This window comes from Macaca nemestrina, chromosome 2 (genome assembly GCF_043159975.1).
Source record: "Macaca nemestrina isolate mMacNem1 chromosome 2, mMacNem.hap1, whole genome shotgun sequence".
In the NCBI taxonomy this organism is placed as follows: Eukaryota; Metazoa; Chordata; class Mammalia; order Primates; family Cercopithecidae; genus Macaca; species Macaca nemestrina.
The window spans coordinates 38,201,379-38,225,976 of NC_092126.1; the positions used below are offsets into that span (position 1 = coordinate 38,201,379).

Below are 24,598 nucleotides of genomic sequence, written 5' to 3' on the forward strand. Positions count from 1 at the left end.
GTAGCCAGTAGCCCCCATGTAGCCACTGAGCATTTGCAATGTGGCTAGTCCAAATCAAGATATGTTGTAAATATAAAGTATTCACCAGATTTTGAAGACTTGGTACAAAGAGAAATAAAGAATACAAAATATCTCCATCATTTTTAAAAATAATTTCTTGTTGAAATGATAATGTTTGGATTGTGCTGAGTTAGAAAAAATAATTTCAAAAATTAATTTGACCTATTTCTTCTTACTTTTAATAATATGGCTACTAGAATCTTTAAGATTACTATGTGGCTCAAATTATATTCTGATGGACTTCACTGGTCCAGAGTATAGCCTGGGCATGAGATTGAAATTTTTTAAAAGTTCCTCAGGTGATTCTAATGTGCAACCAAGAAGCACTGGTTCAGAGAAATCACAGAAGATAATGCAGTAGCCTGTGACTGACAGCAGCAGGTAGCTGTTAGGCCTTCCAAGCCTGAAAGGGCAATGGGAGGGAGTAGTTACAGGAACATAATTCCTCCAGTGGGTAGCTCTATGAAGGAAGCTGACCGACAGGAGCTATGGTCTTTAGTAGAGGGATGAAGTAGGCTCAAAGTCAGTAGGGGAGAATCTGAGGAAGTAAACATGCTGATCTCTTTGTCCTCCTGCCTTTGATCCCCTACTGGAAAAAACAAGGTTGGAAAGGGTGGGAAGAACGGATTTGAAGAAGCAAATGGAATATTCCCAGTATAGGCACTTAAAGAATATTCTGGAAATAAAGGAAGAGCCCATGAATAAAACATGTAAGTGCTTACAGGAGTAGCACTGAGGATAGGTAGGCTGTAACTCTGAACCTCTCTTGTCCTGAGTCCTGGAATAACGTCCAGTGAGAAATGCAATCAGCAGCATTTGAGTTGCCCAGAATAGTTTTCAAAGCTAGGAAACTCCTAGGCATTCTCTTTACTCACAAACAGTAATTTTAAAGTCCTTGAGTAATTTTGTTCCTGTAGAAAAGATGTCAACTAATAATACCAGTAACCCACAATAAATTGCTTTTTGTTGAGTGCTTATCATGTGCCAGGCACTGTGCAAAATGTTTCACTTAGATTATAACACAGTGTGGCTCTATACTTTTTCCCAATTCCACAGAAGAAAATATATATTATCCATCAAGATGTAAAAACGTAAAATTGTCTCAATTCCTCCTGAGTTCCCAAAGGTGAAAAAGAAAACATTTGATGCGAATTATCCTCACATTCCAGAGGATGGCAATCAATGCTTTTCAGGTTGTGCTAAGCTATAGTTAAACCAGGTCTGCCTGCATTCTGGCTGAAGGGACAGTGGCTACCTGAGGCATGTCCTTCTCACGCTGATCACAGGAGTGCAGGAGAGCAAGCCAAAGCACTCAGGCACTTAGTAAGCTCTGCCTGCATCATAACTACTCTCACTCCATTGGCCAAGTTCAAGAATCAATGAGGTGGTAAAGTACACCCTGTCGATTGTACTGAAAGAGCACATGGCAGAGGGAGGGAGTAAAGAATGAGATCAATAATCCAATCCAAATGATAATAATAACAATCCAGTAATCCAAGGAGATGAAAAAACAGTTGACTTCCCCTCCCTGCTCCAGGCTTCCCAGTCCAAAGCAGCCTGAGTTTGCTCAGAGAAGGGAGATGTTTTAACCTTGACAAGGGCGTGGAGTTAGACGATTATGACACTGGATAGAATAGTCTCATTATTTGAAGTGGGACATTTTTGACACTAGAACTGGTCAGAGAGAAATTTGTCATCTGAGAATGACCTAAAAAATTATGGAATTTGCCCCAAATTCCACCTAAGGAGCAGGCAAGAACAAATCTACACATCATGCTGAAATGAGCTGTGGATAAAAGGACAGGTTGCCTGCTGATGGAACCCCCGTTGAGTCCAGATCATGCAGCAAACCAACCACATATGCTTTTTTCCAACCTCCTACTTGACAATTTTAATTTGACATTATTCAGATAGCACTCCAACATCTGTGTCTTTAGAATGTTTATTTAGTTTAATATGCTGTAAACACAATTTGAGAAAAACTATTTCCAAGAGCAGCATTTAAAGACCATCTTTACCCACCTTCAAAATATTTTCAGGAAAAATGAAAATCAGAATGTTTTCAACCATACCCAAAAGAAATCTGTTGTGTTCTAGTTAACATTCACAGAAGGGGAAAGAAAAAGTCTGTCACAAATACAAAGCAAAAAACACACTGTTCTGAAGCCAGCAACCACGAAGTTTATCCCTCAGAGACTTGGAAAAACCTCCCTTCCTCAGGAAAGCTTTCTTGAGGTAAGAGGAACTGCGACGGTGATTAAAGGTATCAAAAGGACTCATTTTCCCTTCTGTGACTGGTCTAATAAGACATAAACTAGATAAAATCAAGTGTATTGAACCAGTTCTCTGTGCAGACCTATGACATAAAATGACTCTCCCTCACTCTCCTACCTCCCTTGTGAGGACAAGCACCTGTGGCAGAGGCCACATCGAGGAAGTCACTTTCTGTTGTGCTACAAATGTAGTCATACTGCTAGGAGTCAAGATGTTCATTCCAGTGAGTTCTAGGAAGTTCTAGGAAGTCTAGCCCATTTCTCAATCAGATTTCACCTCCCTCTGATGGTCCTATAGTCCTGACCTGTTAAGATCAATTTCCTTTCTCTGCCCATCCAAAACCACTGATAAATAAAGATGGGTTTACTTACTAAGCGATATGGCCTTCCTATGTGATCTCCCTCACTGAAAAATGACAAGCTGATGCCAAAGTACTGGATTTATACTTTATTCCCTCTATTTGAAAATGACAACTCACATTCCCCGACCTCATGTGGAATTCTTCTCTTCCATTTCTCAGATAAGAATAGTCAAGTTCTCTCATCACCAGATTGAGCTTCTCAAAGACTAATACTGTGTCTTGTTCACCTCTGTACCTTCAGTCCCTGGCACACTGCCTGGCACTGTATACATTCAATGTTTGAGAATATGGAAATAAGTAAAGGATCCTGGGTCAAAGAGGAGGTGCCTGCATTTTTAGCTGATTAAAGGGCAAGCAAGAAGGAAGGGCATGACCAGCTCTGCTAACAAAAAAGGGCATGGTGTGATTTCTGCATAGGATTTCCCCCTCTTTTCCCCTACACCCAACCTTTTTGGTGCCCAAGGGCCAGTAGAAACAAGTAAAAGGAGTAAAGAGGTCTATTGGAGGGCAACCCTGAGCCATTACGCTCCCTGCTTCTGCATTTATAGTCAGGGCATGCGACCTGTAATATCTCACAGGACCTAGCACTTAGAGGAGCCCTACACTTGGTTTAATGCTTTGTGTTGCCTCCTGCAAACTCTTAACAATTTTTCAATAAAGGGCCCTGCCCGGCATTTTTATTTGGGGGGCCTTGTAAAATGATGTAACCGGTTCTGTTTACAGTACAGCACGGGGAAGTAGGGAAGGTTGGGAAAGTAATGCTAAGGTTTCTCCTAACAAGGACATTCCAGGTGTCTGTTGCTTTCACTGGAATCCTTAGAACAAATATAAAGCATCCTCTGGGGGCCTCCTCAACTGATCACCACCTCCCTCCAGTATTTGTGAACCTGAATCCTAGAGTGCTTTTCAGTATCTGACTCCTATACTCATAGGTTTAAATGGAGAAGAAAGAAGTTGACTTATCTTACTTTCAACTTTGCTGCTCATATTTATTCATTATAATTATTTTCTCTGCTACATAAGAATGTTTTATTGGAATTTTCAGTTATAATATTTCCCTAAAGAAATGCATATCTAATATACACAAAAGCCTTTACTTTTGTGTTAGACATTGCAAACAATCCCACTTCTCCTGTATCTATTTTGAGTTTGTTTGCCTCAGAATTGTCTGTCATAAACAATTCTAAAATAGAACTTGTTCATCCTCAGTAATTCCTTGTTCTTTAACTGTTGCTTCAGATAATCATATTTCCAGGGCAGCGTCTAATGTGGTCACACTTGCTATGATGTAATCAATCAAATGAAGACTCACAGAAAAATTCATTAACTCAGCAGAGAAAAGCCTCCTTCCAGGTGCTTAGCTGAGTTATTAATATTGGAAGTAAGTACTGAATTGATGATCAGTAGAAAAACTTCTAACTAGACATTGTTTTTAAAATTTGATTTCCCCATCCCTAATGAAAGAACTGCTTATTCTATATTTCACTGTATAAAAGTATGTTGAAGCTGTACTTTCATTCTAATATCTGTTTTAATGAAAGCCTGCTATATCTTTATTAGCTCTGGGGTATTTGAGCACTGCTTTTCCAATATACCAGTCTGAAATCAGAAACTACATGTTTAATATTTGTTCAAAAATTATTGTTCCCTTTACTTGTGCTTTCATTTGGCTTAATGTCCAAAAGAAATTATTGATATCCACAATAGTCAATAATACTGACTTCAGTTAGTTTTCCTCAACTATTTTCTGGCTGGTGTTGTGAAGATCAGTCATCCCTCTGTTGCTAGGTCTCATCTGGCAGGAAATTCTGGCCACCTCCTGCCTAATCTTTGTCCCTAAGAAGCAGCCAGAGTCTGAGTCCAGGCAGAGCACTGTGGGGCAAGGCCAGCAAGGTCACCTGCCTGGAGGAGCTCGGCACCTTGAGAGGAGGCACTCCCTGAGAAAGGAGGAAGGACAATGCTCTCCTCCAAGTTCATTGACCTCACAGCAGTCCAGGCCTAAGGGTGGACACATGGAACTGGACAGACAATGTGACAGCTCCCTCCCAGCATTTTCCCCACCTCATCCCTTGTCTCAGTCTCAGATCCATTCAGCTTCCAAATCCAAAAGCCCATCTGTAACCAAGGAGGTGGGAGGTTGGGGGGGTGTAGTCAGTGTCTCACGGGGAAAAGTTTGGGGAATGTTTATCCATCTTTGTTAATATTAAGACGTTATTCCCGCCTCACCTGCAGTTACAAAACTCACATATGTGGGTCTCACTGCCCCAGTTTTCCTAGCATAGTTTGATTCCTAGGAATATTTTCATATCTGTCAACTAGCCGAAGGCTCTAAGTTTCCTCTTAGCCCTAAAATGCAATAATGATTCTGTGATTTGACGGTCACATGAAGAGGTTTCTATGTTATTTTCTGCCTCTCAGGGAAGAGGACATACAGTGAGCAGGCTGTGGCTGAGGCATGCAGGGGACCCGGCCGTGGCAGCGGTGGGATAGTAGCAAGCAGTGAGGATTTCTGCGCTCAGCATGCGCTTTAATACATCATGTATGCTCATCATACCAAACTGCACCCCATGCCTCTGCAGATCTGTTCAGAAGATCTGTTTTCTAAGTCTGACAACTCTCCAAAAGTTTATGACAAACTAGCAGAATTCCTTTTTTTCTTCTTCTTTCGTTCTCTTTCTTTTTTTCTTTTAGCAAGAGCACTTAAGCAGCATCACTTTTATCAACAAAAGTAATAAAAACAACATTAACGAAGAATTTGTTTTCCACAGAATTTTTTAAGATTTTTGTCTTTTGTCTGTGAATCTAAAGATTCTAGAACCCTTTTGTTTTGCAACATCTTCTCTCTCCCTCTCTGTCTTCCTCTCTCTCTCTCTCCTTGCATTCTGAGGAAAGGGAGAAAGACAGAGTTGTTTAGAATGGGCAGCCAACATTTGTAAGCTATTTGCTCTCTTTCTATAGCAGCTGAGATGAGGCTCAGAGAATATTCCCTGAAAAAGCAATTTGTCCGACACCCTCACTTTACAAAGAAACTAAGGTTCAGAGAGTTTATTCTTCCTTCAGCACCTTTGCCATCAGCCTTCCTCGCCCACATTTCCTACTCTCTGAAATACAAATGTGAGCCGCACATTGGGGGCTCTCTGAGCTTCAGCTCTGCCTACCTTTCCAGCCCATCATATACCTTCTGTTGCCCAGGTTAAATTTATTTCTATTTCTCAGGTACCCAGCATATTTTTCTCTTTTCATGCCATTTCTTAGGGAGGTCCCTTTTCTGAAACTGTCCTTCCTCCTTCCCCACTTCCTCAAGTTTTAACTTCCTTCATCCCTCAAGGTCCAAGCCAAATGTCATGGCTTCCATGGAACTTCTGTGACCCCTCACAGACCCCCCAAGAAAATGTTTCATCCCTCAACCCACGCCAGGCCGGATGCTGGGATAGTGGATTCTGAGTTAAATGGCATACTGTCCTCACATGTGACATGTTGGCATTTTTGTGACGTGTTCCAAAAATTACCAGCTGGGCTGTCTGGGGGTTCTCAGGAACGCAGAAACTCTCTGGGGGAAAACATGTCTGCTCTAGTAATCCTGGAGCAGGCTCCTTTGGGCTGCCCATGTATGAAACAGCTTGACTTTAAAGTAAAACTTACTCAGTTTCTGCCTTTTGGCTTTCAATTTAGGCTAATATTTGAATCATTTCTCTTGGTCCACAATCACTGAATACATATATCTTGTCTCTCACAGTCAGCGGTTACAGAGGCTTCCTTGGAACCTCAATTATAACTTATCTGGAGGATGGCTACCCATTTATTTGAAGTGTCCACAGGTCTTCCCAAAGTGCTCTTTGCATATATTGTGTAGCCTATATTTTAAGTCAGGCCATCCCAAACATGCCCTGTAGCATCATAAATTTTGAGCCACCAAGCAGAACGCTGGAGAATGCCTCTTGCCCAGGATGAATTGTAAAACAAATGCTCTCCAGTGCAGCAGGCCTCCATGGCACACATACCATCCTGGCACCAGGACACCTGACAGAGCCTCTGCAGCAAAAGCACATCCAGGTTGTAGCCAAGAAATGGGCTCTTGTTTCTTCACAAGCCACCCAGTATTCTATGTTTGGCTTTCTCACCTGAGGCTTCAGATGTCCTTAGCCCCAGGATGTTGTTGCTAGGGGTTTTAAGTGATAAACCAAATTATTCACCACAGCCACAGCCTGCTTTCTTTCTGGTGAGTCTTTTTGTTGTTTGTTGTTTCTTTTTTTCTTGTGCTTCGAAAAAGAGAGAACATAGAATTGATGTTACTCCTTTTACATACTCAGAAAGACCACAACTAGCTTTCCTCATCTGTGTTCCATTTTGCAAAAGAGGAATATGAAGGAGAAGACTTTGGAGTAAATACATACTCTTCTGAAATTTGTAAAACATCGGTGATGTTCATGATTTTTAACCAAAAGATAAGAAAATGGGATAAGGTGATAAATAGTGCAAGTGGTACTATAACTGTTAAATAATAAAAAGAAAGAAATGAAAAGAAAAAAATAACCCATCACTAGGAATCTTAAATTCTGAAGGAGTTTTTAAAAATCTAATAGGAGACGAGTACCTTCCAACTGTTGTCATCCTGCTAGTGTAACCTGAGCCCTCCCAAGTTTTCAGACTCCAAAATCAGATCTAATTAAAAGAAAATGGGAAAGGACTCAGAGCCTTTTCAGCTCTGGAGAACATGCAGACAAATAAATTAAAAAGTGGGAGAAGTGGAACTAACCCAATAATCCGTGAAAAGCTCATTTCCCTCCCCACCGCCACGGATGCAACAGTGTCCTTCCTCCCTCCCCGTTCTCTGGTTCAGGGGCAGTGAGTGAAGAAATTGGCTAACAAGATCAGAAAATTTAATTACATTTCTGCCGTCCCCACCAAGAAGTTGGCTGTCGCACTTCCCTTTTGCTGATCTTCAGAATGTGCTGTCTCTGATGAGTTTCCCGTCGGCTTCCATTCCCACTCATCTCCCTACATCAGCTCAGGACAGTAGACACAGACACTTCAATTTGGGGGTTTAGGAGGATTAGATACAAAGATTAAAGAGGGCAGTAAGAAAAGAGAATGTCATTATCCCCTCATTTCCTTTTGTCTGCCCAAGCCACTTTTGCCTTGGTCTTATCCCATGAGAAGAATTGTGCCATCCCAAAGGCTTAGTATCCTTGCATTCCACACCTAAAGAAGCCCCGAGGCCCTTTAGAAGCAAGTGAAACCTCCGTCAAACTGTCCACTTTGCATATGCCGACCCAAAGATATGAAAATGGCTCCCTTGAATACTGTTTCCAGGAAGATTCTAAAATGCTTTGGGCTCAAAATTAACAAACACACAAAATAGTATGATCGAGTAGTGATCTCCACTGGGGAACAGCTAGCATGCAGAATGGTGTCAAAAGAACCAGGTAGTTGCCATTCCTGTCCTAAGACAACCAGAGATTTATGGCCAAACCCAGTATGCAAACCATTTGGGATGCAGAACAGGTGTTTCCAAAATTCAAAATTTAGCTAGTTAAAAACGACTCCTTTGTTTGCTTTTCCACTGCTGGGTAAGGTGAGGTAGGAGGATGAACTTTGTCGAGGTCCCTGGGGTCCATGTGACTGAGCAGCTATTTCCCTTCACTGAATGTAGTCATCCCCTACATACACGAACCACCACACACACACACACACACACACACAAAATCCCACAGTAGGGCAACACATACAAGCCCAAAGAAGTGACTGTGTAACTGCCTGCGGGGGCCTCTGGGACACCATAACTTGGCCCGGTCAATGCTGGTGGGCAGAGAGTGCAGAAGGAAGAAAAGAAGCCAGCCAAGGACAGACAAGCAAGGATTTAATCATTATGAACAGGCAAGATGAAAGTTTTAAGAAAGAAGTTGTATCTGCTTGGATTCCATTTGGCTGCAGGGAATAGAACTCTGCTCTCGCCACCAAGGAATCCAGCAGCAGGCAGTCTAATGCTGCTGTGACTGCCTTGGGGATGCTTTCAAGGACTCAGGCTGTGTCCAACTCCTTCAGCTTCAGTCTGTGATTTTCATCCTCATGGCTACAAGAAGCAGGTCAGCCTCTGTATTCTAGGCAAAAAGAAGGGGAAGGGCAAAAGGGAAAGGTGAATTGTTTGTTCCCATTGATCAGGAGTAAAAGAGCTTTCCTGGAAGCCCCAGCCAGCAGTTGCTGCTTACATCTCATTAACCAGATCTGAGACCCATCACCACCTCTGACCAGGGGACATGTCTAATAGGACAAATTGCTGCCCCTCACTAATTGGGAATGTGTGGATGTGGAGCAGATGACTAGCAGCGTGTGCCAGAGAGTGAGTAGTCTAGGGTGTCAAAGGAAATGAGGGATAAGGAAAACAACAGAAGATGTTGGTCAGGTCAGTGGTAGGCTTCTAGTGCAATCACATACTGGAAGTTAGGAGTGAGAAATGAGGGAACCAAGGCTGCAATATGAACTTCGCATTCTCGAAGCTTGGACCTATACATCTGGACATGTAGGACTGCCCTGACCATGTACAGCATAGGGCATATCCTGAATGGCAGAACCAAAAGTCTTCTCTGTTCTGTACCTAGTCATATTAGGACAGAGAGGAATTTCCCATCCACTGAGAGAAAGCAGGAATGACGAAGAATGGAGCTGAGCTGAGTATCACAGCCACACACTATGTCTCGAGGAGGACAGATCCAGGAAAAAACTCCAGAAGTTTCCCCTTTCCCCAGAGAGAGTGTCCTTGTGGCTGGGCTGCTGGCCTGGAAGGCTTCACCTTGAAAGATACGAATGATAGTAAAAAGCAGAAGGGGAAACCAAAGCAGAATCATTAAACAGAGGTCTTCAAATTCCCCTCAGCCTCCTTGGCCTTCTTAGGCTCTTGTATCAAAAGCATTCATTTGGGCCAGGCACAGTGGCTCACGCCTGTAATCCCAGCACTTTGGAAGGCCGAGGCAGGTGGATCACCTGAGGTCAGGAGTTCAAGATCAGCCTGGACAACATGGTGAAACCCTGTGTCTACTGAAAATACAAAAATCAGCCAGGCATGGTGGTGGGTACCTGTAATCCCAGATAATCAGGAGGCTGAGGCAGGAGGATCACTTGAACCCGGGAGGCAGGGGTTGCAGTGAGCCGAGAATACACCAATGCATTCTCCAGCCTGGGTGACAGAGCAAGACTCTGTCAAAAAAAAAAAAAAAAAAGCACTCTTTTGGCCAGAATGACGTCTGAAGTTGAGAGTCTGCCAACCCAGGAATGTGCTCCACATGGCAAAGTTGGAGCTGTAAGGGTCACTGTGAGAGGCCTTCTCAAGGAAAGCAGATCTCTTACCTCCTGTCTTGTTGCTGGGGCTGACTGCACAGTCACACAGTCTCATGCCCAGCAACTCAAACAGCACTTGGACCTCCTGTCACCGGGGAGATGTGCTGCCTTAACTATCTCAAGTGTTTGTGCCTAGAAAAAAGAAAGTGCAGGTAGTGCTTTATTTTTCAAGAAATTGATGAAGGAACATGAACAAGTAAATATGAACTGCTGGAGATGTTCTTCTGATTCTTTTCACAGAGAAGGACAAAGGCTGGCTTCTATCCACACTCACCAGGAGAATAGATTCAAAACTGAGATCTCATCAAGTAGTGCTTTGTTTGCACATCCTTGATTCATTCTGTTGCCCCAGTGTTCACTGCACATCAGCTAAGTTTACTGTGTACTTGACAATGTGCTAGGGACTTTCAGATGGAATTCAGTTATGAGACTTCATCCCAAGGGTTGCTTATGGAAGCGCTCAAGAGACAAATCATTAATAGTAATGCTACCTTAGAGCCATGTAAGTCTTTAGTGTCCACAGAGTATTTGCAGATCCATTACCCCATTCGCTCTCCACCACAACCCTGTGAGATAGTCTGGAGAAACCACATTGTGTGGTGGTTAAGAGCTCAGACTCTGGATCCGGGATGCCTGTGTCCAAAGTCTGGCTCTACCACTGACTAGTTGTGTGACCTTGAGTTGTTAACTTAAACTCTCTGTGCTTCCATTCCCTCATCTATTAAAATGGGGTTAGGAACAGCTGCTATCTAATAAGATTGCTGGGAAGATTAAGTTAGTTATTTCACATAAGTTATGTCAAACAATGCCTACTGGCACACAGTCAACCTTTGATATGTGTTAGTTACTACTACTCTCATTATATATAGATACAGGACTACCTGATGCTCGCGTGTGGAATGTTAGAGCTAAAGGAAACTTAGTTACCACCATTTATGGACAATGAGATTGGGGCACACCATTAATCAACAAAACAGTCCAGGCCAGTGCCACAAGGGTTACAAGCAATAGGCCTAGAATCTTTCTGCCAGCCGTGATCAGGTGTCCTGAAGTTCTGTTCAAGCCAAAAGGAAGCCACAGGACACCTTCAAGTAGTAGGAGGGCTCTCAAAAGTACTTGTGATGGTTAATCTTATACATCAACTTGGTTAGGTAGGCTGTGAAGTCCAGTTGTTAGGTAAAACACCAGTCTGGGTGTTCCTGTGAAGATTCTTTTATAGATGTGGTTAACATTCAAATCAGTAGACTTTGAATAAAGCAGATTACCCTCTATAATATGGGTAAGTCCTGTGCAATCAGTTGAAGGCTGTAACAACAAAGACTGAGTTTTCCCAAAGATGAAGGAGATTTCCTCAAGATTGAACCATAGACATCCTGCTTGAGTTTTCAATGGGCTGCCCTGAGGAATTTGGGCTCAAAACTGAAACATTAACTCTTGCCTCCATTTCCAGCTTTTAGGTCTACCCTACAGATTTCAGACTTGCCAGCCCCCACAATCACATTAGCCTATTCCTTAAAATAAAGAAATAAATCTCATACATATCCATGTATATACAAAATATTATATGTATATATACTATATATGTAATACCACAGACATGTGCTATTGTATATATGTGTGTGTGTGTATTATATATATAGTGTGTGGGATGTGTGTGTGTGTGTGTGTGTGTGTGTGTGTAGTGTTGGTTCTATTTCTCTGGAGAAATCTGACTAATAAATACCCTTCTTAGGGGAACAGAGCAGTTACCTTGTATGGCTATTTCTTATGCCTAGAATGATATGCCAGTGATGTCTGCTATTTATTTGGCAGCTCTTGCCACTGTTTTTAAGTACAATTGCCACCTAAAAAGACAGTCAACCTCAAAACATGTACAGGATACCCAAGATGTTCCTATCCTGGCTAGATCTCACAGGAGATGTGAAAGACTTGCAGAACATTAATTCACGCCCCAGGTAAGAAGCAGTGGCAGAGAGCACCACAGTGAGAGTGGACACGCCCTGCTGTGCAGTGAGGCTATACTGCTGGGGAAGGTCAGGGAAGGAACAACAGCCAGATGAGGCCCTCAAGGGAAAGGGATTTACAGTGTGCTTTGAAGGTCTAAGATTTGGACAAAAACAGGGGTCTTATTTCAGTCTGGACCAGAGAGGCCACGTGGAGATTCAGACGATGTGACTCCTAGACCAGGACAAGCCAAACATGAAGTTTGCACTTTGTTCCACAGGCAAAAGGAAGACATTGTACATTTTGAAGAAATATTATGAAAGAGATTTCAACCAAGATGAGTGTAGCAGCCACATGCTACAAGTCTAGAAATAAGAGGCTCATCTCAGGAGGGGCAGACGTGGTGTGAAGCAGTCAGACCTGCAACCAAGTCCTAATGAAAAATGGAGAGGAAGAAGGGCAAACAGTGGGTTGAGTTTAGGCACATCGTCATTGAAAGGATAGAAGGATGTGCACAAGGAAGTGTCACCTGGAAATGCAGGTACTGGCAAGAAGTCAAGGCTAGAAATGTAAATTAAACTGTAAAGAAGTCATGTCTTAAGCCTTGAGAATGAATGGGAACAGAGAGTGCATTCAGAAAAGAGCAGACAACCTTGTTCAGACCCTTGAGTGACACTCAGACAGGATGAGAAAAGGAAAAGAAGACATAAAATATGCCTCAAGGGGAGACAAAATAGGGCATTGCTGTGCTTCTGAAGCCGAGCAAGAGGAAGGGTGCATGAAGGACAGATGGTAGACAGTGTTACACATACACAATTGTGACTATGACCACTGATCATTCATGAAGCACATTTGCATATTAATGGATGTGAGTGAAGCAGACACTTGTTTCTTCTGGTTTAGCACTACTTTTCCCAAGATCACTGGACACAGTAGTCCTCTTTCAGGACACTCAGAGCACACTCAGAACACAGTCTAGCCCAACCTCAAATACCTGGTAGACCCCAGGTTCCAGGATGATGTCCCAGATTTCCCAACAATTAATGCAGCATTTTCCCAATGCATCACACCGAATGCCTTGAACTCTGCAGGGGAACAGCATTATATAAATCTAAACGTCAGGAATGTTAAACATCCTCGACAGCTGCAGCTAGAAATGGCCATGAGGTCAACCCACATCTGGTCTGTCTCAGAGCCTCCCCAAGCAGGCTGCCCACCACCCCCATCTACCCCCACCTACCCCCACTCCCACCCCAGCCCTCTCAGGAAGAAGAGCAAAGAGATAAATAACTCCTTGAGAGCACTCTTCCTTTCTCCACTTTTGCTGTCTTTTTGCCTCTTCTCTCACAGGGTTTTCCCTGATGAATCCACCATGTGCCTCAAATTATTTATTTCTCTTTCCAGAATTTCAACAATGGATGGATCAAAGTACCACATTTTTTCACAGCAGACTCTTGAAATGCCAGAGGTCAGAATCATTATGTGCTGGGACAAAAGACAGGGTGAGGGGCTGGAGAGAAAGCCTTGGCCTGGAGGAGCTGTTTACCAGGGAACCCAGGCAAGCCCTGGGCGTGGGCTGTGGCCCTGCGCTTTGCTGGCTGGCTGCGTCTGGGTGGCCTGCAAACATTCGCCCCCTGTCTCACCCTACCACCACCCAAGATGAAGCCATCTTTTCTGGCTCCTCCTTCTTTTTAGTAGAAATTGTGCCAGGTTGTATGGTCGGAAGGAAAGGACCTAAGGGTATAAACCTCTCAGCAACCATGATCCTTATAGGACTTAGTGAGCTATTTAGAGGTATGAGGGAATCAGAGCCTTGAGAACCCAGTAGAAACATCACTGTTTATTGACTACTCAAAAAGTCATGATTTAGAGCAGGGTTCACAAACTATGACCTGTGGGCCAAATCTAGCTGGCCAACTGTTTCTGTAAATAAAGTTTTATTGGAACACAATGTGCCCATTTGTTTCTATATTGTCTATGATTGCTTTTGCCCTACAACAGCGAAGTTGAGTAGTTGCAACAGAAAATACATGATTCATGAAGCCTAACATATTTACTCTCTGGCCCTTTCCGGAAAAAGTTTAATGGCCTCGATTTAAAAGGTATGGCTTAGAATATGCCAGCTCTTCCTCTCCCTGCCCCCATTCCCATCACACACACGCGCACACACACACACACACACACACTCACTCCTGTCCTCCCATCTATGTGTGATGACTTATCTTTGCTTCTAGTCTTGAGTCTCTCTCTGTACCTTCCACACCTTGTGTGTCCCTGTCAGTCTTTACTTTTTCATCTCTGGCCCTTCTTGGGTTGATTTGTCTTTACTCCTCCCTGCCTCATCCATTTCCATTAATAACTGATTATATATAAAAAAGGGGTGTTGTTTTCTCATTTGTTGAACTTATTTAGAGACCTGTTCTAATTATGAAAGTGAATGAATAGGAGCTTTGTATTCTCTGAGGGGAAAAAAGAAAGAAAATATAATTGTGCTTTAGTTCTGTAGTCCTCAATTTTTTCCCATTGTGGTTCAATGGTCCATGGTAGAAAAGGTTCCTCTTACACACATATCTCTATATTTTTAAAAACATCCTTAAAGAATGTCATTGTGCATACTCTTTAGTTCCAGTTACCTGAGAAACCGTAGACAGTGACCCTGAGAAATTCTAGCCCACATTTGTAATCCAAGTTAGGAGACATTAATTGGAAGCATGATTCTGTAATATCTTTGTCTGGGAGGGTTTCGGTCACTTGAGAGGTTTTCCACAACTGAGCAATTATGGGGTCACAAGAGAAATTCAGCAACAGTGGTTTCACTTATTTCAGCACTCATCACGGTCTAACTTATATGATAATTGCGAAGTTATGAGCAAATTGAGAACTGAGAGCATATCTTACTCATTTTCGTAACCATCACTCTCCCAACCTATCCAAGGACCTTGCTAAGTAGCTGGCGCATAGTAATAATGAGCTACCATTAACGAAAGTTGCTTCTTTGTGCCACAAATGTGTTCAGTGATTTATGTTCATTTTTCATTCTAACAACTACTTTGCCAAGTAGAAGTTATTAGTCTCATCTTACATACAAGGAGACTGAGGCTCAGAGAAATTAAGTGGCTTTCCCAAGCCCTTGTCCTGCTATGGCAACAGTCTCAGTACCTGTTTTCCAGTTCCTAGGTCTGGATCTAACCTTGATGGCCTGACATTGACCCTCTACCCTGACTTTTACCTTCCAGTCTCTGGCCCAGCATTAGGCTTCCCTGCACTTCTCTCCCTCCTCACCCACTTGTTGCTCCCAGTCCTGGTTCCTAGGAGAGATGAATTCCTCTGGGTCAGCCAAGAAGAACGAGGAGAGTCTATCAGTCAATCCATAGACAGGCAGTAGGACCACAGTCCTCTTTCGACATTTCTAGGAAAAAGGAAAGGAGGAGCCAGAGTCTCAGCCCCTGCAAACTCATCAAGAGGTGCAGCCTTATGAGGATTTTTCTAGCCCAGCTGATAACAACCTGGCAAGTTGGGAGCCAGAGGCTCCATTCTAACTGACCCATCCTTCTCTGTCTACCTCATTAGTTACCATGCATGCTCAACCGCTAAGCTCTCCATGCCCTATATGAACACAGCCAAAATGATAAGGGCTCTGCAAATGCCCTAGTTATCTTCCTACTCCTATCCTAGTAGCTTTGCCCAAGCAAGGTCAGATGGAGTCCCAGGATGTCTACTGTTAGGAGCACACCATGCAGGGACCACACCAGCCCCCAGATGTGAGCAGCAGGTATTATACCTGGAGGCACTAAGTCTCTCCACTGCTACAGCCAACACTGGTACATGCCCAGTCTCCACGGTGTTCTTCCTCCCAAATTGGCAGAGAATGCTGACTGCTCTGCACACCTGCCATCCCCATGCCCAGAGAATCTGAAAATGGTTTACTGCTCTCATCAATCTGAATTCTTACATCCCAGTAGCTCATCTGAAGGTGGGGCTGCTGCCAGGGACAAGCACTCAGGGTACTGGCTGCAGACACTGGCTTCCATCATCAAGTGGATCTAACCCCACCCCCAGCAACCACCAGCCCCCTGTCCTTCATCCTGCCCACTCTTTCTCTCCAGGAGAATCAGAGAAGCTGAAATTTGTAAGGAATTTATGTATCACCTAATTATAGGATCTTAAAAATAAGGGTCATGAATGGATTTCCAAGAATGGAAATGGATTCTTTTTCATGAATCTCCTAAAATTATATGAAAAAAGCCTACACACACACACACACACACACAGAGAGAGAGAGAGAGAGAGAGAGAGAGAGAGAGAGAATTGTGTACTGTTGTTGGGTGTGTTCACAGTTTTTAAAACGTTTTCAGAGGGGTTTATAGCAAAAAAAAAAAAAAAAGAAAAAAAGAATTAAAAAGTTAAGAACTAGTGATTAGTTTTGGAGATGCAAAAACAAGACACCCTCCCCACTTGCACCACCAAATAAAAACATCTCAGGACTTACGCTTCACCAAAGTTCCTTAACTGTCTTTCCTCTCCCTTTTTATTCCTCCCTTTGATGTCAAAAAGAGATGCAACAGGGAGTATAATCTAATTAGAATATGGACAAAAGTTGTCCCTTTCTGACAGGAAGTTTCTGATTCCTAAAATATGCTCCCTTAGCCCATAGAAAGGCCTTTGTAATTTGGGGGTCAACTGGGAAGGACACCTTGTCCATCAGACCTGACTGGCCAGCATATTTTGTCCTCACTGTCCATCTCTCTTCTCCACATAATGATACCACCATTGGGAATCAGCAGTGGGATGAGGGACGGCATGAGAAAATAGAAAAAAGAGGGGAGAAGACTCTCCTCCCTCAAAGGAAAACAAGGCCAGAACACTGGGCTTCCATCTCAGAATGTCGATTCTGTCTTCCATTGCCCTTGAGTCAGAGAAGCCCTGCAATCACTCCTTTGGGCTGCAGCATCCCTGCTGGTACTCCCCTGGGCCAGACCAGGTCTTCTTCTCCTAGTACTGCCCTGGGCTGAAGCAGTTCCACAATCGCATCTCGGGCTGCAGTGGTCCTGCTAGTGCTTCCCTGGGCAGAAACAGCTCTTTGAGTTTTTCCCTGGTATGCAAGTGTCCTGAAAATGCCCCCCTGGGCCGCAGCAGTCCTTCTGGTGCTCCTATGAGGCAGACCGGTTCTTCTGGAGCTTCCTGGACAACAGCAGTCCTCTTGATGTTCCTATGGAATGCAGCACTCTTGCTGATGCTCCCCCAAGCAATCCAATTTTGAGGGTGCTCTCCAGGATGCAGTAGCTCTGCTAGTACACCCTGAAGTACAGGCCCTGCTGGTGCCCCCATGGGCCAGATATTTTTCTGGTGCTATCCTGGACTGCAGTGGTCCTACAATTCCTTTCTGAGCTGCAGTAGTCCAGCTGGTGCTTCCCTGGTTCATAGTTTCACCACCACCCTTAGCTCATGGCCCATTGATGGTGCTTTTATTTATTTATTTATTTATTTATTTTATTGAGACAAGGTCTTTCTCACCATCCAGACTGGAGTGAAGTAGCACGATCCTAACCCAGTGCAGCCTCAAACTCCTGGACTCAAGGGATCCTTCTGGCCTCAAGATTCTGAGTAGTTTGGACTATAGGTGCATGCCATCATGCCAGGCTAATTTTTTACAAAATGCAGAGACAGGATCTTGCTATGCTTTCTAGGTTGGTCTGGAACTCCTGGCCTAAAGGAATCCTCCAGCCTTGTCCTCTCAAAGCACTGGGATTAAAGGTGTGAGCCACCACACCTGCCGTAATGGTGCCTTTGGAATTCACAGAGATGTAAAAAAAATTTCTTCAGAAAGTATACAATTTGGGAATCAGGAATTCTAAGCATCAAGTGGAATGCTAAGGATTAATTAGATAAAATTCCCATTTTAGAGATTCTCAGAGAATCTCTAAATTTACTTGCCCTGGGCAGTACAGTAATATCTGCAAGAAAAGACAAATAGATGAAATAAATAAATATAGATAAAGATGATAGATGATAGATAGATAGATAGATAGATAGATAGATAGATAGATAGACAGATAGACAGATAATGGATGGATCGATGAGAGAGAGAGAGAGAGAGAGAACAATAAGAAAGTGAAATAGATAAAGGAGAAGTAACCATGATTTTTACTGGCTTTATCTATCTGGCATCACAATGGGTGTTGCTGTTGTTGCTGTTGTTTTTGATACTTTTAATTTTTTTAAATTACATATCCAAATGTGTTCTTTGGAGAAAAGCAGCATACCTGTAAAGATAGGAAGAACATCGTATTGATAGGACAAGATGGAAAGGAGAACACATTTACTTCTATTGAGCAACCATTCTGTGCCAGGCATGCTACAAGGCACTTTACCTATGTCCTAAATGCCACTTATCAGTGGATCAGTGTCATAGCTGGTTCCTGATCCACTTGTTTATTGGACCCCTTTGCCAAATAACAGAAACTCAGCCCTCCTCTCTTCGGTTTCATGGACGACCTCCAAGTGTGGAAAGGGGATTATTCTCAAATATGATTTACACTGCTGTCTATGCACCTCCCTGCCCTTTACTCCACTCCAGCCACTACCCCAAACCTCCTTCTTGGCCATCATTGTGTCACTCTTCTCTTTGCTTTGATTCTGCCTACATTTACTCACTGCACCATCAACACTCCATTTGACCAATAAAACTCTTGGGCCAGCTCTCCTTTTCACAGATGCCTCCTGGGTATCCCTCTCCACATGCTCTGGATCCCCATCACTCTTACACCTCCAGGACCAGTCCACCATCACTGTTTCACTGTTCTATTTAGGTGGCCACCCTTGACTGCTTAGGGCTCTCCATGCCCACACTCCATGTTCAATGCGGTTGCCAAAAAGCATGACCAATTTTCCCAGTTTGCCCGGGACTAAAGGGCTTCCTGGGTCATGAGACTTTCAGTGCTAACCCTGGAAAAGTCCCAGGCAAACCAAGATGGTTGATTACCCTGTGAGGTCAACCAGTAAGTGGTAGAGCTTGGATACAAACCCAAGTGTATTCAGCCTCCAATCCTTTGTTCTTTCAAAGCATCAGTCTGCAAAATGCTGTATATGTGTTTAACATATAGAGCAGAAACATGCAGGACAGTGACTATCAAATGAGACCTGCTTTTCTCTGAAGAATGTGACATGTGGGCTGAACCTATTCCATATGCTGCAAATAATTAATTGATAAAGTTAATATATTACCTTAGGGTAACCATATGTCCTGGTTTGCCTGGGACAGTCCTGATTTGCATCTGTTCTGCCAACAAAATTATTAATAGCACTCTTTTTTTCAGTCTCAAAAGTATCCTAGATTGGACAATAAATTATACGGTCACCCTCACCATCATATCCCAGAACCAGCTGATTAGGCTCTTGATTAATAGGGTCCTTCCCCAAGACTATAACTAAAACCCAGCATGGTCTCCCCTGCTATCGACAGGGCATGTTTGCCCTGCAGACCAGTCACCCAGAAAAAGCAGCATTTCTCCAGGCCCATCTCTCTCAGTTGATTGGAGCTCACATAGCCAAAGGAGCAAGCCCTCCCCTGGCTTCCAAGCAGAAGCCAGCCCAAGGAATCAGTCCTCACATCACTTCAAAGAAGCAGACCTGGCATTAATTGGCACTCTGCAAAGATTTATGCACTATACATCATTATCTCCTGCAGAGAAACTAGACAGATATAGGGTATACAGCAGGTCCTTTAGAAAAAGGTGTCTTGACAGATCTTTGAACCTAAAATACATTAAGTAATTGGGACACCCACTCAGGGACATGCAAGATAAATGACCCGGTTTATAGAGTACCCACACCCTTGGCTGCCTGTCCCTCCCCCTCCTCCATTTTCTCCTCTTCCTTTTCCCAGTCTTCCTTAAGAGCCTCCTATGGCTTCTCCTTGCTCATTAGTAGCTCCACAAAAAGACAAATTGGGGCAGAGAGAGAAGAAGAGCATATTAGTCACCGAGAGTAGGTTAGATGGGAGAGGAGGTGGAGTTGAATGGTTTGAATGAAGTTTGACCCAGCTGGTAAATTTCATTTATTTAGGCTCTACCAGTAATCCTAGTCTTCTAATTAACAGGAGCTAGAGCTTTAGAGTTAACATATGTGTAAACTTCCTAGGATGTGGCCTGGAGCACAGTAGGTACTCAATACATGGTGGACAGCAGTAGTGTTGAGACCTGTCAGTAGTTAAAGCAACCAATGTGGCTACTGTGAAACTCTAACATCAGAAGAGTTCATGCACCAAGCACTGAAAGTCACTTGGTGCCCAGTCCAGTCCCCCTGTCTTATCAGAGTACCTCACCTATCTTATCAGAGCATTCAGAGTGAAGTCATAAACTAATCTATGCTCCTTCCCTTCCTCTCTTCCTGCCTCCTCCCTTCTCCCTTTCTCTCTCTCCCTCTCTCTCTCATACATATCCCCTCCTCCCCCCCCGCCTTCCCCCCAACACACACACTTCTGCACCAGGGGCTGTGAATTCAAGAGATAGGTTGGGATGGGAATGGAAAGATCACTATACCAGAATGTCCTGATTCTGCTCCCATTGCAGTTCAATGAATATTTTCACCATCTGACATTGTGCACAGGATATGAAGATGATGAGGACACTGTTGCCATCCTTTGGAGTCTCACAATGAAGCAGGAAACATTCAAGTAAATAGCCCATCTCAATCATAACAAATATAAGTACAATGATAAAAACAAGCTCAGGATGCTGTGGGAATGCAGAGGTAGGCCCCTCGGCCTCCTGGGACGGAGATCAGGGAAAACTTCCTGGAGAAATCATGCCCTTGGTGAGCTTAAAGTCATTTAAAAATGAGCCAGGAAAGAGGGAGGAAGCCAAACTCCTCAGACCCAGAAGTGGGAAGTATCATGAGATTATAGAGAAACAAGACTATGTATGTTTTAAAAAATTGACCTATCAGACATTCTTATTTTTAACTTGTAAGATAATGGTTTCAAAGAGAAAAGCCCTTAGGAGCATTCCTGATTCTAAGAGAATCTTTTATACTGGTTGAGTTCATTATAATTTGATCAATAAGGTCATGGTCACAGGTTATCATAAGTTTGGTAAAAAAAAAAAAAATCAACTTCCTGTAGCAATCTTAAATTACAACTTTAAAGAAACAAATTTAAAGTTTTACAGTAAATGTTCTAACATTCTAAATGAAATTTTTTTTTTCAAGGTTACCAGTTACAAGTTAGCAGGACTTGAAACTATTGAAGAAATCTTTTAATATGATAGGAAATCTATCTTTGCCTCTTTCAGTAAACTTACTTTAAAACTCAATTTTTCACAAGATACAGAATAAGGACATGTTAACTAAAAATTTTGGTCACTGGTATATAAATATTCACTAAGTTTCTTACCTTTTTTTCTGAATGAAGAGTTGTAGTTTATCCATTGACTCGCATTTTCAAAAACACTTGTATCAAGAGCTTCTCATGTTTTCAAAGTTCCTGCTAAAAAATTCTGCCCATTGGCAAAACTTAATTCTTTTTGAAATAAGTGATTATTTATTGACCTCATTATTTGGGGAAGAACTTCTTAAGATAAAAACAAGACAAAAATCACAAAAGGTCAAAGATTTTATCACATACATATTTCAAAATTTGTATTTAAAAATAAAATCTCACAATTAAAAATCCAACAACAAATTAGGAATATTATTTGCAATAAATATCACTGACAAAGAGGAGGTATTATATATCTATGGTAAACTTATGTAAACGAATAAACTAAACAGTAAGTCTCAAACAGGTAAACGGTCAAATGTCTTGATAATTTGCAAAATAAGAAATGACTAGTAAACATGCAAAAGAAGTATATTCTTCCTTAATAACCTATTAACAGAAATCACAGCTGTTAAATATTATTTACCTGCCAAATGTGACCTTTTTATGGAGAATGTGGTAAAATGGTGTTTGCTGTTGTTGTTGTTGTTTGTTGTTGGAGACAAGCTTTCACTCTGTTGTTCGGGCTGGAGTGCAGTGGCCCGATCTTGGCTCACAGCAGCCTCAGCCTCCTGAGTAACTAGGACCACAGTCGCATGCCACCAGTCCCAGCTAATTTTTAAAAAACTTTTATTTTAAGTTCAGGGACGCACGTGCAGGTTTGTTATATGGTTAAACTTGTGTCATGGGGGTTCATTGTACAGATTTTTTCATCACCCAGGTATTAAGCCTGGTGTCCATTAGTTATTTTTCCTGATCCTCTTCCTCCTCCCACCCTCCGATAGGCCCTAGTGTATGTTATTCCCCTCTATATGTCCATGTGTTTTCATCATTTAGCTCCCACTTATAAGTGAGAACATGAAGTATTTGGTTTTCTGTTCCTGCCTGAGTTTGCTAAAGATAATGGCCTCTAGCTCCATCCATGTTCCTGAAAAGGACATGATCTCATTCTTCTTTTCATGGCTGCACAGTATTCCATGGTGTATATGTACCACATTTTCTCTATACAGTCTATCATTGATGGGCATTTAGGTTGATTCCATGTCTTTGCTATTGTGAGTAGTGCTGCAGTGAACACTCGCAGGCATGTGTCTTTATGATAGAATAACTTATATTCCTTTGGGTATATACCCAGTAATGGGATTGCTGGAACAATTGGTATTTCTGCTTCTAGATCTTTGAGGAATCATCACACCGTCTTCCACAATGGTTGAACATTCTCACCAACAGTGTATAAGCATTTCTCTTTCTCTGCAACCTCACCAGCATCTGTTACTTTTTAATTTTTCATAACAGCCATTCTGACTGGTGTGACATGGTATCTTACTGCGATTTTGATTTGCATTTATCTAATGATTAGTGAGTGATGTTGAGCTTTTTTTCATATACATGTTGGCTGCATGTATATCTCCTTTTGAAAATTGTCTGTTCATGTCCTTTGCCCACTTTTTAAGGAGGCTGTTTGTTTTTTCTTATAAATTTACATTCTTTATAGATGCTGGATGTTAGATCTTTGTCAGATACATAGTTTGCAAATATTTTCTTCCATGTCAAAAGGCTTTTCTGCATCTATTAAGAAAATCATGTGGTTTTTATCTTTATTTCTGTGTATGTAATGAATCACATTTATTGATTTGTGCATGTTGAGCCAACCTTGCACCCCAGGGATAAAACCTACTTGATCATGGTGGATAAGCTTTTTGGTGTGCTGTTGGATTCAGTTTGCCAGTGTTTTGTTGAGGATTTTTGCATCAATATTCAAAGATATTGACCTGAAGTTTTCTTTTTTTGTTGTATCTCTGCTGGGTTTTGGTATCAGGATGATGCTGGTTTCATAGAATGAGTTAGGGAGAAGTCCCTCCTCCTCAATTTTGGAATAGTTTCAGCAGGAATGGTGCCAGCATGTCTTTGTACATCTGACATAATTTGGCTATGAATCCATCTTGGTCTTGGACTGTTTTTGGTTGGTAGGCTATTTATTACTGACTCCATTTTGGAGCTCATTATTGGTCTGTTTAGGGATTCAATTTCTTTCCAGTTCAGTCTTAGGAGGGTGTATGTGTCAAGGAATTTATCCATTTCTTCTAGATTTTCTAGTTTTTATGTATATCGGTGTTTACAATATTCTGATGGTTATTTGTATTTCTGTGGGGTCAGGGGTAATACCTCCTTTGTCATTTCTGATTGTGTTTATTTGGATCTTCTCTCTTTTCTTCTTTATTAGTCTAGCTAATGGTCTGTTTTATTAATTTTTTTCAAAAAAAAGTCCTGGATTCATTGATCTTGTGAATGGTTTTTCCTGTCTCAATCTCCTTCAGTTCAGCTCTGATTTTGGTTATTCCTTGTCTTCTGCTAGCTTTGGGATTGGTTTGCTCTTGGTTCTCTAGTTCTTTTAGTTGTAATTTTGGGTTGTTAAATTGAGATCTTTTTAACTTTTGATGTAGGCATTCATTGCTATAAATTTCCCATTTAACACTGCCTTAGCTGTGTCCCAGAAATTCTGGTATGTTGTATCTTTGTTCTTATTCATTTCAAAGAACGTCTTGATTTCTGCCTTAATTTCATTATTTACCCAAAAAACATTCAGGAGCAGGTTATTCAATTTCCACGTAACTGTACAGTTTTCTGTGAGTTTCTTAGTCTTGATTTCTAATTTTATTGCACTGTGATCCAAGAGATTGGTTGTTCAGATTTCAGTTCTTTTGCACTTGCTAAGGAGTGTTTTATGTTCGACTATGTGATCAATTTTAGAGTATGTGCCATATGGCAATGAGAAGAATGTATATTTTGTTGTTTTGGGATGGAGAGTTCTATAGATGTCTGTCAGGTCCATTTGATTCAGTACTGAGTTCAGGTCCTGAATATATGTTAATTTTCTGCCTCAATGATCTGTCTAATACTGTCAGTGGGGTGTTAAAGTCTCTCACTGTTTTTGTGTGGGAGTCTAAGTCACTTTGTAGGTATCTAAGAACTTGCTTTATGAATCTGGGTGCTCTTGTGTTGAGTGCACATATATTTCGGAGGGTTAAGTCTTCTTGTTGAATTGAACCCTTTACCATTATGTAATGCTTTTCTTTGCCTTTTCTGATGTTTTTTGGTTTAAAGTCTGTTTTGTCTGAAATTAGGATTGCACCCTGCTTTTTCTGTTT

General features: G+C 42.0%; 2 long non-coding RNA genes across 3 annotated transcripts; both read right to left on the bottom strand.

The window, feature by feature from the left end:
- Nucleotides 1–8,036: 8,036 nt before the first annotated feature.
- Nucleotides 8,037–11,154, bottom strand: LOC105469904 (uncharacterized). Its single transcript, XR_980122.2, has 3 exons — nucleotides 10,040–11,154; nucleotides 9,291–9,485; nucleotides 8,037–8,796 (listed from the first exon to the last, which is right to left on the bottom strand). It is a non-coding gene; the product is annotated as an uncharacterized lncRNA (long non-coding RNA).
- A 4,108-nt stretch (nucleotides 11,155–15,262) lies between these two features.
- Nucleotides 15,263–21,478, bottom strand: LOC139361747 (uncharacterized). 2 transcript variants are annotated; one of them, XR_011619340.1, is made up of 3 exons: nucleotides 21,366–21,478; nucleotides 20,515–20,622; nucleotides 15,263–15,383 (listed from the first exon to the last, which is right to left on the bottom strand). It is a non-coding gene; the product is annotated as an uncharacterized lncRNA (long non-coding RNA). The 2 variants fall into 2 exon arrangements; XR_011619339.1 differs by lacking the exon at nucleotides 15,263–15,383 and adding an exon at nucleotides 18,148–18,237.
- Between the last annotated feature and the right edge of the window lie 3,120 nt (nucleotides 21,479–24,598).